This window comes from Stigmatopora argus, chromosome 7, assembly GCF_051989625.1.
Source record: "Stigmatopora argus isolate UIUO_Sarg chromosome 7, RoL_Sarg_1.0, whole genome shotgun sequence".
NCBI classification, from domain to species: domain Eukaryota; kingdom Metazoa; phylum Chordata; class Actinopteri; order Syngnathiformes; family Syngnathidae; genus Stigmatopora; species Stigmatopora argus.
The window spans coordinates 5,707,866-5,725,112 of NC_135393.1; the positions used below are offsets into that span (position 1 = coordinate 5,707,866).

General features: G+C 38.2%; 1 long non-coding RNA gene across 1 annotated transcript; it reads right to left on the reverse strand.

The window, feature by feature from the left end:
• Window positions 1-1,427: 1,427 nt before the first annotated feature.
• On the reverse strand, window positions 1,428-15,543 carry LOC144078094 (uncharacterized). Its single transcript, XR_013301171.1, has 4 exons — window positions 15,431-15,543; window positions 10,095-10,225; window positions 6,497-10,006; window positions 1,428-4,324 (listed from the first exon to the last, which is right to left on the reverse strand). It is a non-coding gene; the product is annotated as an uncharacterized LOC144078094 (long non-coding RNA).
• Between the last annotated feature and the right edge of the window lie 1,704 nt (window positions 15,544-17,247).

Genomic DNA, 17,247 nt, shown 5'->3' on the forward strand with positions numbered 1-17,247 from the left:
GCATTTATGTGCATGGGTTAGAGGGCTGGCTGTCTTGGAGACAAAGTGCTTGGACTGCACACACAGAGTGGTCTGGCTTGGCCTGCTGACCTTAGAGTGCTAGTAATTGGCACTTAGTATTAAACAGCACCCTTCTCCCTTCTGGAATAAAAAAATTCTAATGGAGAATAGGAAGAGCTAAAGAAGTAAAAAAAAAGCAGAGAGCGGTGAACGTGCATAGAAAATTGTAAATTCGTCCAAATGATCTGTTAGAAAAGCATAACCCATTAAAAAAATCAGATCAAAATTCATTTTTTTAATAAAACATTCATGGGAAAAAAGGTTAGAAGAAATTCAATGCTCAGGCGCTCCGCTGGGTACATTTGGACTGGTCTTTTAGATAATCCGAAAGTGCTTTACTAGGACTAATTAATTACGTTCAACTTTCAATTCAGACCTATAATTGTTAAAGTGTTTCAGAGTCAAGATTGTTTTTTGAATAAGGGTCAAGTAACAGTTGCCTTAAATGCTGCAGCTACAGTACCATAAAAGAAGCATAGTTTAATAATATATTTATGCAGACATATTCAAAGAGCTGTTTTAAATTTTACTGTCTATCTTAAATATTATCAAATTATAATTTTTATAGTTTTGTACTTGCAGAATTCAAGAGGTGTTATTCGACCCTTATTCAAAAGATTCAATCATCATCCCTGAAATGCTTAACAATAATAGGCCTGAATCGAAATTCCAATCTGTAATTAAAATTCTTGATATTTTAAATACATCTGAATGATGACAAAGCCATGAGCAATTTGCTACTACTTATTCAATCTACATTTGGAGAAAATCACTCTATTCTGTCTTTCTCAGTAGACACTGTGTATCTTTCTTTGTATAACTCATTTTGGTCAATCATTCATAAATGTTAAAGGCAAGCGGAAAGAAGCTGATGAAATATCTGTTGACCATCAGCTTTGCAAAATGTAGGTAGATCAGTCTAAATGAAATGTCCCTGTCCTTGCAGCATGTAAAGCTGCAATAATTCTGTTTCCTCGTATTTTTAAATGGAGCTGAACAAAGTACACAACCTGCTAGCCTACATGGAATGGACTATTCAGCCGTAGCCCTTACATTGTCATGTTTATGTGAGGTCAATTAGATATGCGAACTGAATACATGTATATCAATTCAGGAGAGAAGAAAAACATGGTGAAACGAGGGATTTAAAGGGTAATTAAATTTTAAAATGAAGAGGAAAAGACTTTAGCACTTGGATCCCAGCAGGAAGTAATGCGCCTTAGGAGGCAGTTTTATGAATAAGGGGCTTCCACTGTGAAGCAGACATCCCTTGGAGCCCAAACACTTGCGATGATGAAGTTGCATAGAACTCAAGGAAACAATGCTTTGTGAAAGAAATTTTCAATTTACACAGGAGTTGGTGGTGGTAGGGTACCTGCAGTTTATTTAGTGAACTGTCACAGGTGGAATGTTTCCTTAATGATGATCGAAAGAAAATATCCATTTGAAAAATAAAACAATTTATACTGAACAGCCAAACCATGACGCCATTACACCCAGTGCCCATACAGATCATTTTTATTCATTCATCTTCCATACGGCCCATCCTCGAAAGGGTTGCTGAAGACTAACCCAGCTGTCTTCAGGTAAAAGGGAGACTACACCCGAGACTGGTCGCTAGTCAGTCGAAGGGCACAAAGAGAGACAGACGAAGACACACTCTCATAATCACACTGCCACCGAGTGAAAATCGAACCTGTGACCACCCGCACCAAAGTTGGATGGAAGAACCACTGTACCATGAGGTGGCCCATACAGATCATATATTAGTTATATTTAACCAGGAAAGAAGATTTAGTGATCATAGAGAAACAAATCAATCAAAATTGTAAATCAAAGCTCAGGTCTTATTAGATTTGAAGAAAGAAAAATCACTTCTTTTGCTTTTCTGCCAAAATTAAACAATGGATTCAAGGTACGCCATGAAACAAAACCGAAACGCTACACAAGTGAACTGAACCAAACAACCCAAAGTCTCACGGTCCATGTTAATGTAATGTTAAGCTTCTAGACAGTTACTTCTATTATTAAATTCTTTATACGTGAACTATGACTGAGCAGACATTCATACAATGGATGTACTATGTTAATTTAAACATTTAACTTTCTAAGAATATTTAATATATTAAGGTGGACTATTGAGTTGACATACACTGCAAAATTTTCTAAAGAAATTTGCCAACTTAGACTTTTGCACATGGAAAAACAAAACAAAACTGATTCCCAAGGTGTATAAAGATTTAATGGTTAGCGCCTAAAGAACAGGAAGAATATGTTCCAGCAGCAGTCCAAGAATGCCCTTCCTGTTGAGTCTCACATCAAAGTGCACTTTGTTCCTTCATTAAAAACCCTAATGATGCTGCTGTAGCAAAAAATGTGACATCTTAATTGGTGCATGCCGGAGACACGTTGAACATTTTCCTTTATTCTGCCTATGGATAGAAAGCATACGAAAATACCTAATTCTTCATTCAACTGCCTTGTGAACTTCACAAGAAATCTCATAGCTTTGTCATACCTTTAACTATTCATTTAAGTAGATGGGCCAAAAAAGCGTGTCGGCCTGAAGGTAGTGGTGACGGTTTGTTTTATAACCAATCAGATTGCCTGTGGTTAGTTCACATTGTACCCTGCCCCCGACCAATATCTAGGCTACAACACCGCCGTGAGCTTCATGTGGATAAGTGGTACGGCAGATTAATGAATGAATGTGGCCAGACACATTTAAACTCAACATGTTTTGGTTCCTCCATTGATCAAGTGCCGATACCAAAACCGTTTTCTACTGTGAAAAATTCTTGAGGGGGAAAATAAAAATCGGTCAATATGCTCTCTCCTTTATGGTCACACTTCCATTTACTCTCAGCTGGAAGTTGCTAAAATTGTGTTTCTAGTTGGCTGTCAGTGAAAAATCTGACATTTTACCCACCCGAACCTAGATGTTTGTTTGCTACTGAGTTTGTTTGGGTTGTATTCCCTGCTGTGTGGAAAAAGTGTGACACTGCACAGCTCTGTGATAACTGCCTTGTTTTTCATAGCAATTGGAAGAAAGCCAGAGCAGCTGTTCAAACTCCTACTGTTTGAAACACAGACAATAGTAAAGTTTCAAATAAATATGTCGTATAAACAAGATTCATGACATCATATTTACATTGGACCCTAGGCGGATATCATACAACCTTTTTGCCAGAGCTGCTCTTGCAGTTTTAGTTCTTAAAAAATGTTATCTAAAACAACAAATAAGAAAGACTTAAAAGCTAAATGCCTAAAAAGTATGTTGTACAAGAAAATATTGTTAATGTTCACCCATAAATTCAATAGATTTTTTCCCAAATAGGATCACTGCAACATTCGTCTCAGCCAAGTTAGAGTTATTCTTTTCCAACCTGTTGACACAATGCACCAATACTCAACTGAAGAACTTTCACCAACTTCAACCTTGTGTTGCTCTGCGTCTATATTTGACAGGTGGTACACAATTATGTTCCTTTTCCACAATCGCTTTGTTGCAAGGGATCTTGGAACAAATGTATACCCAGTAGATGTTCAGCTGACTGTCTTGCACCAATGAAAGAAACACTTGACATAAGTTACCAATAAAATAAGACAGCTCATGTTGGAAGTTGTGTTATGTGTGCTGGGGGGTGGTGCAGATGAGAACAATGTACGGATCAAATGTCACAACATTTTGTTCAAATAACGTAGATCTCTGTCTGCCTGTTTGTACGTCTGGACCCAAGTGCAGGGAGGCAAAGGTTGTGCAATAATAGGTAAAGCAGAATAGAGGCAGACATAGGACGTGGACAACGGCGCAACAAGAACTGAATGGAAGCGGAGAGAATAAATACACAGACATAGAATAACAAGACGAGATACACCTGGTGAGCACAAAGCGTAGAGAAAGAATGAAGCCGCATAACCAAGAATGAATCTAAACTGACACACACTAAACAATCAAGAACCATGACAAGCTCATTGCTTTCAAGCGCCGGATCCTGCCTTGACGGTGGCGACCTTGACGGTGGTGACCTTGACGGTGGTGACCTTGACGGTGGCGACCTTAACGGTGGTGGAATTGATGGCGGGGGCTCTGGCAGTGGGGACCTTGGCGGCAGGGGCCCTGATGGTGGCTACTCTGACGACGGGGGCCCTGATCGATTCCTCGTGGGCCAGCCAGGATGGCCACCTGACGAGCCAGCTTGCCGCATTCCCTTTGGCTGCCTTATCTCTGCACTTGGGTCCAACTTCGCTCCACCACCGAGCGCTAATAACAGACAGAGACATTTTAATACCTAAACACTATTATAGCTATTATAGATTTTTCATTTCTTTTAGACTTTGTCTTTGCTACTCAACCACACCCATTTTACTCATGGAAACAGTACAGTATAGAATAGGGGTGGGGAACCTATGGCTCGTGAGCCATATATAGCTAAATGGGTTCATATGGCTCTTCCGCTAACCTGTGAGCTAAAATTTGGAAATCACTGCTAAGAGAGCGGAGTCCCGAACGCACCAAAAGGAGCTTACCAAAAGGTGGCTTACCACTGTGGTGCCAACACTCCCTTTCGCGCTGCTTTAATCCTATATATATGTATATATTTTCCATTACACTCTCTTGTGCATGCATAATTGTCATCAATATTCATTGATTAGCAACAGTTTAACAATGTTATCAAAATAATTCATAGACTTATTGTACGACCCTTGTGAGGATAAGCAGAATGTGAATGAAAACACGAATAAAAAAAAGACATCTAATGACAAATGTGTTTGAAAAGTTGCATTTTCATATTCATTTTAGGGAAAAAACAAGTAATTTGGCAGAAATCAGCATTCTTATTGATTATTCAACACGGAATAATCTTGTAGAATAAACAATTATCTTAACTAGATAGTATAAAGAGCATAGTTACAACTTTAAGTGCTGCAATTAAAGCGTAATACAGAGTATTGCAGAGTCAGTTAGCTGTGAAAAAAGAGTTGCATGTATTTTTCCCAGTAGGAGCAGACAGGAGAAGACAGAGAGCTTTCAATTTGATTGTTACTTGCACGTGATGACCATAATATAGTACATCCACGCTGTTATTCTACTGAATTGTATAGTGTCTTAAAACTTTTGACAACGGTTATAAGCAAACTAAAGAGAAATTATAGGGCACGCTTTTAAATGTTTTTTGTGGGATTATTGTAACAGCAGACTTATTATTATTGCATTTAGGGTAGCATTATAAAATCAGAACATATATTGGTGTTCAATCGCAGCTTTAACTTTTATAGACGAATTGAATACTAGGTCTTCATGCTTTACTAAAGACTAGCCATATGAGCATCATTTTGATTGCTGTTTTATGTAGTAATTTAATAAATGTATCCTTCCTGATTTAATAAGGGAATGCATGGCTGTTGTGGAAATTTTGTTTTTAGGCATATCAGAATATCAGACTAAGGCATTTTTAGCCCTCTGCTGTCACATAGAGAACTATCCACACACACAACGACACCTACTGATAATTTGGAGTCCTCAATTAACTTGGGATGCATGTTTTGGGGATTTTAGATCCTGGAGGTTAGTGATTATATAATATTTACAGGGTTCCAGGCTTGTTTGTTATACAACAGCCATAGTAGCCCAACAAAGTTTCTTGGGAGGAGGGTGAGAGAAGGCAGAACAAGAGAGGCAGAGAGTGCAAGAGATAAAAAATCAGTTAAAGTATACATAAAACAAACACCCATTTTACAGTGCCATTACAGCAATTACCTTTTGCAATGATGCATGAACTGCGTATGGTGCTCTGTTGTGCAAAAATGTGTTTTTATATTTTAATAAATAAGTGTTTTGCTCTCAGGGTCTGTTAAACAAATCTGAATACATCGATATGAGAAGATATTACAAAGGTATGAGGAGGAGTGTGAATGGTTGTCCGTCTCATTGTGCCCTGCAAAATGGCTGGCCACTGATTCAGGATGTTCCCCACCTGGTGCACACGAGTTACGTGGGATAGGCTCCAGCACCACCTTCACCCTTGTGAGGATAAGCGGTTTGGAAATTGAATGAATATTGCATTCACTAACGACAGGCATTCTGGCTGGGTGGTGCAGTGGTAGAGCAGGTCACTCAGATTGGAGGTTAAGGAGAACAATCCAACTCATTTCCCATAAAATAAAAACAATCTATTTGGTACTCTATAGAGCCCTATTTTTTTCACATTTTTACATGCTATTTAAAACACAGACAGCATAATTCACATATATCTATATGTGTGTTGCTATCCCAGCCAACTATGGGCAACAGGAGAGGGGCACCCTGAATTGGCGGCCTCCCAAATGCAGAGCACAAGACAACCATTCAACCTCACACTCATACCCAAGGGAACGTTAGTGTCCAGCCAGCCTACCATGCATGTTATTTGGATGTGGGGTGAAAGCAAAGTACCTGCCAAAAACCCACACAAGCCCTGGGAAAACCAGATACACAAGGTCCCAAGGTTTGAACTCTCGATCTCAGAACTATGAGGCTGATGCCTTGAAATGAGGTCTTGAAAATCAGCTACAATGAAAAGAAAAGAGACACACACACAATAGTTTATTGTATATTCTTGAATAACTATAATCTAAACTCCCATTGAAAGATAGTGTGTTTCAAAAAGATAGCAGTGACAGGAATTGTCTGGAAATTTAAATATTTCTTTGGAAACAACAAACACCTTTTTAAGTTCTAGGCTTTCTGTGGTGGCATGGGACCTAATCACTCAGTTTGGGCGGATCTTTGAAGGAGAGCTAAGGGAAGCAAAAGATGACTCCTGAAAATAAATATTTCTCCGGAGATGCACGTTGTTTTTATCATTGTTTCTTTTTTGGAAGAGTGGCTTAACAACACACAGAAAAAATAATATGCTCGCAATCAAAGGGACTTGATAGCTTAGTTGGAAGTAATGGGTGTCTCGTACCAAGGACAGCAGGTAATTTTCTAAATTTGGCCTAGAATAGAGTGCTACTTTATGTCACCCTTTACTTTTGTCGGAATAAATAACGGATACAGGAAATGTTTTTTAATGTTTTGGGAGGTTTTGTAACTTGCTTCTTGTAATCTTGTTTTTCTATATGGGAACATTAATTTGTACATCAAAGGGTTTTGTAACCTGAAGGTTTTGTATGTATAAGCATTCGTAAGTAGAGGTACCACTGTATATAATTTGATTTGGAAAAGGCTTATGGAATGATGATGACTGATATTTTTCCACCTTGTGGCCTATCTAAAAATTCAACTGCTGTAGAGTGTGCTCAATTTTCTGTATGCAACAGATTGTTTAATTGTTTTTAATTTGTAGTTTGTTAGCCTCTATCTTTTCTGATAGATATCAAACATTGGTAGGATAATGCAGCTTGAGTCTCGAATTTGAACCACTTATCTGGTAGCCCCAAAGGGAAGGGGGGGGGTTATACGATTCAATCCTGGCAGCAGTACTGCTACAGCTCACTTATTTGCTCAGGCAAACCAGTCCAGAGAAAAAGAGAGAGAAAAAATTATTGATACTGACAGTCAACACATTCAGAACATTGTTTTGCACCCATAACCCTACATCAAAGTTTTCCAACTTCCTCAAATATAACATAAATCATCAACCTCATAGATTTATTTACCCACTGAAAAATATGTAAAGTCATCAATCATTTTTACCATTGTCCATTTTTGGGACCACTTTTTAAATATCAACTGCAGCAGTTTCTTCAGTGGCTATTGTACAAATTTGTAAACAAACATACCAAAAAAGTCCCATGTAAGCCCACATTCTATGGATTTGGGAGACAGCCATATGAGTTACATTTTGTGATTGGAAAGATGTCTCTATTTTTTCAAGATACAGTAATAGCTAAACACCTTAAAGATACATTTTAATTTGTATTCAGCAAAAGAGAATTTAACCAAACTTATTGTGAAATATTATCATGTAAAATATTAAATATGACATCTGTAACCTACAGGAACATGTCTACCTGTCTATATTTAGATTCGAGGTTAGTCATAATCATGTTGTGTGGATATGAGATTGCCAAGGTTTCTCAATTATAGATTCTCCCCCTGCCTTTCATTTGTAACGCACATATTTTCCTCTTTTTTCACCTCAGCTTTTTCACGCAGATTATGCTCAATCTGTCGCTTCATAGCAGTGAGTACGGAATCACACATAAAGCTTTGAACATGAAAGGCTTCGCAGAAAAACAACAACAAGGATAACAGATCACTGGATGGGTGCAAGCGCATCTCTTCATCCTAGCACTTATAAGGGAATCCTCCCACAAATGTGTATGCACTTTTAAAATTAAGCCTCGATTTGTACTCGAGTAGTGTTTGTGTTATGATACTTATGGTTTTCACCTGTACGATTCATGTTTTGTGCACACATCAACAACTTTTACTGTTGCTATCTTTTAGATCAAAGTACAAGTATCATATTTTCACACCTATTGGCCGCACTGAAAAGTCTAACGTTTTCTCTAAAATAGATGGGGCGCCAAATCAGTTGGTGCGTAGTGTCTATGAAAAGGGAATATATAGATTAAGTATGCATTTTGCAAAACAATATCGGTTTGACCCCCGAAAATGGCACTTGCAAAGAGACATGCTAACGAGACACAGTTTAAAGTGGAAGCTATTTGAGGAACATGGAAATCGAGCTGCAGCGAGACATCTCAACATAAATGAGTCCATGGTTTGTGGCAAATGAAGGAAGCTGGAAAATCAGCTTCAACAAGTTAGAAAGACAACGCTGAGTTCCCGCGGATCTGAGGTGAACGGCTTGGGTGGGATGGCTGTCCGATAGCAAACATTGTTATATAAAGGGTGGTAGGCGGCGTCGAGCAAGGTACGGAACGAGTTGTGAATAGATTGTGGATATCTGGGGTAAAGTGTTAGCTAGAACTGTAGTTCAAGCTTTCGCCAAATGGAACCCCACACCCCACAGTGAGAAATCTAACTTATAGTGAGATGGATCCCAGCGAGTTGGACGGCAAGCTCGTGCACTTGGCCAAACTCTTAATGTCGGATACAGAAGATGAGGACTGCTCCTGCTGCCCTTTTAAAACATATGTTATCATCCATGCTAGCATATGGTTCATGCTATAATACAACACCCTTTCAGTTCGTGTTCCCTATGGGCGTTAAAACACTGTAGCAACTTTGGTTCTTTTCTATACATGTCACAAATAAATCATGGGGTGTCTTACAAATCTTGAACCAATGTCTTCATCCAAGTGTAGGATGTTTAAATTTTTCTTGTTGTTGCAAAAAGACACTGCTAAGTGTTTTAATGTATTCAGCTCAGGGCCCTTGCAGCGGGAGAAGACCGAACAGTAGATAAATCTCAGTGTGAATATAAATCTAAAGGTAGGCTGCAGGTCCAAAACTGACAATACCAGGATGACAGTTCTATTGTACAAATGAGCAAACGAGTAACCTAGCGTGAAAACAGATGGAATAAAGTTTGCTGTTAAATGGCGCTCAGTACTCTGTCAGTTAAATTGATCTTGTGGAAGAGAGCGTAATCCAAATGATCAGTTACGTGCTGGTAAATATTTTGACATTTCATTCAAATACAGAATAAACTACAGTATAAGAACTATTGTGAGGAGAATGTGGTGTTTAATACCAGATTGTGGATATGATAGTAAAGACATTGTGAGCCTTATTTTTTTATGAAAGAATGCCCTGCATAAACTGCACACATATCATGTCTGACAATTTTTTTCCATGGATACTACTTCTACCACAATCCGCTCAGCCACCGCAGTAATGACCACACAAAGAATGGGCGATGCCTGCCATGGAGACAATTGCTGAACCAGTGTGTGGAGACCATCATTAAATGATGCTGTAGAGAGGTTAAGGCACCCTACGAACTGATGGGTATTGGTTGGCCAATATGGAATGTGGCAGTAATGGTCACTGAGGAAAAAATACAGACATGTGAAGAGTTTGGTAAGGCCACTGAGAATAAATTACGGACAGTTTTGGAAAAAAGGAAAATACATACTAAATAAAGAAGTGGATAAGTATGCACTCTCCAGGTAAGGCAGGGGTGGGCAAACTGGTCCTCGAGGGCCACCATGGGTGTAGCTTTTTGTTCCAACTGATCCAGCACAGAGGGTTTAACCAATGAGATTTCTGCGGAAAACAAGAAGCACCTGACTGTAATCCACACATTGCACTTGTATGACACCAGATTGGTGGAAAGGTGCCCTCGCTATGGGTTGTAATGAAAACCCGCACCCACTGCGGCCCTTTGTGGAATAGTTTGCCCCTCCCCTGAGGAAAGGGTCCTGCTTCAAATGGAAGAGTTTTAGTATTGGGGTCTTTTTCCCCAAGTCAGGGAAGTGACAAGCAATCTTAACATTAGTCGCTTTTTGTGTATCAACCAATACATGTTGTACTGTTGAAATGATTTCGAGTCTATATCATTGTCTATATTATTGACAGTCACATGGTAACAGCAGTGGCGGGCCATCAGGGCCTTCAAGGCCTTCTCTGCTGGCCTAAGAAATATCTGAATCATACATCATATTTTGTCCATCAATACTTATTAAATAATTACAAATTGTCTGTTAGCTTCCTTTAATTGCTTTTCCCCCTGGTTGCACTGCTTCCAGATGTGTGTTTTCATATTGAAGCATTTAACCAATCACATTTCAGCCATTATTTGTTGCCAGGGTCAGAAATCTGCCTCAAGGCCTTCACAATCAGTTCTGCGGGCTCTGCCGCTTTAAACAAGCGTCGATTAGACTGTTGCTTAAACCAATCAGATCTCGAGTTGGCAACACCACAATGCCTTGTCGCAGGCGTAGGGATACGTCATTGCCTTCTCGCAGGCGTAGGGATACGTCATCGCTTTCACCAACTATGATTGGCTAGTCAGAGCTACCAAACTATTTGGAGCGGGCTGCACAAGCAGATATATTGTTGTGTTGATTTAAAGCCATTTTCAAGATGGACTATGCCAGAAATACTTCAATTGTGGGTGAAGTTCTGATATCTGAAAAGCTCCAGTGTTTGTATTTAATCACTAAATGCTGCTAGGAAGTGGATTTTACCCCATTTTAGTGCAATTTTTGCCATTTTGCGCATGATACCAAGGGCCCGGTTCTGATGTCTAGAAAGCTCCAGTATTTGTATTTAATCATTAAATGCTGCTAGGAAGTGGATTTTACCAGTTGAAGGCACTACGACAAAATGCACGGACCGCCACTGGGTAACAGCAATGCTCAAGTCAAATAAAAGTAGGATTTTTTCTTTGAATTGCTTTCTAAATACAAGCAATTCAGTCATCCTTTTTAGACAGACAAGTAATGTTGACCTATTTAAAGTGCTAAACATTCAAATAGTGTTTGTGTTCCATGGCAGCAGTCGACTGAAATGTCAGAAAGACTTGTCAAGAAGACATGTTGTCAAGTAGAGAATGTTCTGACTGACAACAACCCCACACACTTGTACTTATTAACAGTTAGGTGTTAAGCATCTGGGGGATCCAGTTGCTCAAAAGATGTACCATAGTTTGCTTTGACCATAAAACAGTAGCAGGCCATGCATTTCACACTTAGACCTCCAGTAGCGCTCCGTCTGGATAAATCCGATCCTCAATAACTATTTTATGGCTATAAACCTTTTATTGCAGCTACAGCTGCGACACATACAAAAAAACTAAAATAAACCTCATAAAATAGTAATCTAGGAATATAGCCACAATTTAGTAAAAATGATTTCACTCACCAAAAATCCTTTTTATTTGTATAAAAATCCATCTTCCTTCCTTCCTTTCTTTCCTTTCCTCAAGAAGATTTCAACTACCCTGTTGTGCAGATTATCCATGCAGTTCAGTTATTCCCTGAAATGAAAGTACCTGCTTGCCCCCCATAGAAATAATATAATTAACATGTCTATGATTCAGATATTTTGATGGCCCACCACTGCCAAAAAATGACTTTGAAATTTTTCCAAAACAGCAAAGGAAAGTGCTGTGAATTGTTTTAATTTAATAAACAGAAATTAAATATAATTTTGCAGGGTGGCAGACAAATTAGATACAAAGAGCAAACATTTTAGACCAGGGTTGGGCAAACTTTTCGGCCCGGGGGCCACATTGACTTTAAAAATTTGACAGGCGGGCCGGGTCAGCACAAGATACGATACATATAAAAAACTGCATCCGTTAACAGAACATATGAAACATAAACAGAAAAAAAGGACTAAAGTATGATACTCATCACTCATGCGGGATTTATGGGGTGCTTTCTTGGTTTTCATCAGACTAAAGGTCTGTTCACACACATGTAGAGCCAAATAACACCAGAATCCTCTGTGCCATCTTCTGGATGTTTGGAAATTTGGCTGCACTAAATGAAGCCTAAAACTCAGAGACTTTCAGGGAGTTGAACTTTTCACATTGGAGATCAATCAGTTCCAACTGCAACTCCTGTGGAACCGTTTCCGGGTCTTGTGAGAAAGGACATGACACCAGCTGTCAATTTTTCCAAAATCACAAAACCGACGGCAGAATTGCTCATGCAGGTCATCCAATGATTTCCTGTATTTTGACCGCATAAAAAAAATAAAAAAATAAAAAATAAAAATAAAATTAATTAAAAAATAATAATAATAATAATAAGAATTTGGACAACGTCAGCGGGCCGGATTAAAAGGTCTAACGGGCCGTATATGGCCCGCGGGCCGTAGTTTGCCCATGTCTGTTTTAGACTGTGAGACTCAAAAAGCCACAACACACAGTGACCTGCAAAAATGTTTACTTAATATCCTGGCATTAGACGTAACCCGTGGAGATGATTGGCCGAAACAGCATATAAAAAAATCCAATCTGCCAAATTATTTTTAAATATAATAATTTTTTTTTAATGAGTGTCTTTTAAGATAGACATTAAACGGGTCAAAGAGCCACAGTATATACAAAATATGATAAGAAGAAAAGAGCCACATTTGTTTTGGCCGGGAGCCAAAAGCTCATCCAAAAGCTAAAAACTGTGTGAAGATAGGTTTAAAAAAAATCTTTTTATGTCAAACTGCCTTTATAATGGCTTGCAATGGCATGAGTCAGGGTACACAACAAATTCTGCTCACAGTGACCCTCGTGAAGATGATCTGTTCGACAGATTAATAAATGAATGTTTTTGCCATTCCAAATGATATTTTATAATTTGCATCCAATTACAAAGTGTGACAAAACTGAACAAGTTTATCTTCAAACATAAGTCCTTAAACATTGTATTTTTTTAATTCATTCATTCATTCATTTTCTGAACCACTTAATCTCACAAGGGTCGCAGGGGGAGCTGGAGCCTATCCCAGCTGACTTTCGGGCACGAGGCGGGGGATACCCTGAATCGGTGGCCAGCCGAACAAAGGTAATTATTTCATTTATTGATTTTTTTCCCCAACATAGTAGGTCCAAGATAATTAAGCACAATCATACTTAGGTGGACTGAAATTTTGGGAAAAAATAAAGAATTTTAAGTGTGTTCTGCACATTCTTCCTGTTCCTGTGTGGCTTTTCAGTTTTTTTCTCACTCCTGCCATGGCTGGTTGCTCTCTTTGATCCACTTGCCTTGGCCCAAGGGTCCCCACAACAGTCCTCAAGAGGCACTGTGGGCTTTGGTTTTTGTTCCAACCATTCCAGGACAAATTATGTTTCTGCTAAAACAGGAAGCACCTGAGTGCAATCAAATGATTACACTTGTAAGACATCAGATTGGTGAAAAGCTGTTGGCTGGCCAGATAGGAATGAAATCCTGTACCCACAACAGCTCTTTAGGGAATAGTTTGGAGACCACTGCCTTGGCCTCTGACACCAAATCATACTCCTCATATATAATTTCAATTAGATTCATCTGCATTTATGTTTAAACAATGATGTGTCATCAGATTGCACGCGTGCATGTCGCACACCTCAAAATGTGAATTGTTGTGACATGATGTTTGTTAGCTGTTTTCATCCTCTGGTATTAGCCCTGGAACAAATTAGACTTAATAAATACTCTGTGGACTAATTTGATTCAATTGTGTTAGTTGTCTGTCAATGCACACTTCAATGGGTTGCCTTGACTGAATTTAATTAGTTAGCTTGGTGCTTGTCTCTTCCCTGGGGTCAACTGATTGATTGAGAGTGTCAGAAATTATGGTTTATATATATATATATATATATATATATATATATATATATATATATATATATATATATATATATATATATATATATATATATATATATATATATATATATATAAACAGTCAAAAGTTCACTTCAAACAGATGGCCCAAAAAGAAGACCCTGATAAAAAAGGGAGAAAATGACTCATATTTATGATTACAGGCCTTTACGTGTGCTAATATGGATATGTATAAACAAAAATAAACGGTTGCGTGCAGGCTGACACTACCACATGCAGAATAGACTCCAATTAGCAGGCTGTTGGTCTGACTCTGCCCATCAGTGCGGGAGTGAAAGCTTCATCATTAAGAGACCACTTTAATGAAGGCAGAACTAATCCTTTCCAACGTAGGCCCTCTTTGATATTCTGGAAGTAATCCTACACACCTTCACTGTGCATGATACATCAGATTGTGCCCTTTCTCTCTGCCCTTCCATTCCTTCTAACTTTGATTCTGTATTTGCTTTTACTTCATTAAACATCTCCCTCAGGCCTATGAGCATTGCCATCAGTGAAAAAAAAATATCAGATGTGCTTCCTGGTCAGTTAACAGACAGCACTGAGAAAAAGCATATGGTCCCTTTTCAAACATTTTTACACAGCCTCACGACTTCAATTATTAGGATCATCCAACAAAGGGATAAATGGGTAAAAGAAAATCTTATTCAAAAAACACATTGCACATTTTATGTTTGTTCGCAAACTGGAAAAGCTTGTCAATTTAAACTGGTACCTCAAGTCATAAATTCAACTAATATTTACAAAATCGGCCATTGGGATGAAACTGCATTGTTTGGTTCCCCTTGACCCATTATTTCGATCTTTAAACTGACTAATTGAACACCCCCTACAATTTCTTTTACTTTTACAACTGATATAATTAGGTCCAATTATTGTTCATAACTCTGGGCAAGAAACCTTTGTTAGCAAGGTCAGTATGGTCTCACAGTGCTTCAAAGGTGTTCTCCAACCTCTGCACTATCCAGTTAATTATGCCCTACATGCACACATTCTTGCACTTCCTTTGTTACTTCTATCATACAGTACACATTTTTCCAAAAACTTCAAATTCAATTTCTTAGAAACATGGCAAATAAAATTTTACATATGAGTAATGATGCATCTTTTCACTGAAAATATACAATAGTTCACCCACCTGAATTTTATAGTTTCAGCTCCGACTCAGTGATGAGAGGGTGGTTAGATTTAAAGAGTATTGATAGCTTCTGTGTCATGCAACAAAGCTGTGTTCCTATTCGTTGGTCCTGACTTCATCAAATACTAAGAGGATTTTAAGAGGACTTAGCTCAATGCAAGCTTATTAGTACAGTGAGTCATCGGGTTACGACATCGATCCGTTACTGTGATGCAGTGTAACCCAAATTTTGGTGCAAGTCGAAACATAAAAACAACATATAAAATACATTTACACTGTATATACAGTTTTATACAGAAAGAACCCTGCCTTAAAGATTTTTACCATATAATTCAATATACATAACACAAATGTATACCATTGACAGGAAATACGCGAGCCCAATATGCAAACTCCACAGAGTGAGGACCCACCTAGGATTGAACCCTCGACCCCCAGAACTGTGATGCAGATAACCTAACCACTCGGCTGCCTATCTCTATGTAAATAAACCATATTAATACATGGCTTATAGACAGGTGTATATGTTTTACTTTTTATTTTTATTTTTTTTACCTCATACATTTTTTCTCAGTGCAGGTTGTAAAGTATTGACAGTTTTCTACACAATATATTGGTACATGCAAATTTAAGAAGCTACAGTGGTACCTCTACTTACGAATGACTCTACAAATGAAATATTCAAGTTACGAAAAGTGATCTGAAAAAAATTAAACAGCCTCTCGTAGCATACAGTATTTTATTATGAAATTGCCATGATAGCGTTAATCCCCCAGGATTACTTTAATTTCTGCGCAAGCTAATCAGTTGACGGAAACCTACATATATAAGAGATTCATCTTATGAAGAGTAAATTTTGGCATGTGTATAGAAGATCTAACACAGTCAAATTACTAATGAACTCCAAAGAATGTGTCCATTTCTTGGCTACTATGAATCTAATCATGTGTTTAGAAACGTTTTTGGTCAAATCTGATTTCAGGTCCTCTGTTACATAAAACATTGAATCAAAAACACTGCCAGAACACTGTACAAAAATTTTTTAGAGTCTCATTCCTTCTCTTGGGCTCAGAGTTGTCTCATGTTCCTGTCCTATGATTGGTTGAGATAAATTGTATTACAATGTCCACTGCTTTGCTTGGTTGAGCTCAACATGTAGACAGTAAAGATTGATTCAGTGGGTATATGATTAATATGTGTTTTATATTCATTGCATGGATCCAATTTTGAGATTGGATAGATCGATCACTGGATCTGACATACATTCCTGACACAGTTCTGTCAGTTGACTGCTAATACTTTTGTTTCTCAAATATTGATTTTAACGTAGAACACACATTTTCACAAGGATTAGCCAAATAATTACATCTCAACTCCAAATAACCTGTTTCAGACTTAGGCATCATTGAGCTATGTCTCGAACACTTTTTTTGTTTCAACTTGGATTACGAAATTTTAGCTTTTAACAGCAGGGGACTAAAACCTTGAGATTGAGTGACAGGGGGATGATTAACACAGTTTTGGTATACTGAAGGAGAATGCTCAAAGGCGCGCTGTGATGGATCAAGACCAGCTAAGGAATTACATCCTCTAATTTCAAAAAATGCTGAAATGAGTTACCAATTTACATGACAGAAGCATCTGTAGCTTCTTAAAAAAAGCAGATGTGTCGTTTGTCAGTGGGGCTTGAGTGGTTTTACCAAGTACAATAAAATAAGCCAATTGGTGTTAATTAGTGCGGGAGAGGCAAGCTGTCATAATAATGGCGAGACTAGTGTTTCCCAACCTTTTTTGAGCTGCGGGACATTTTTGCTTGA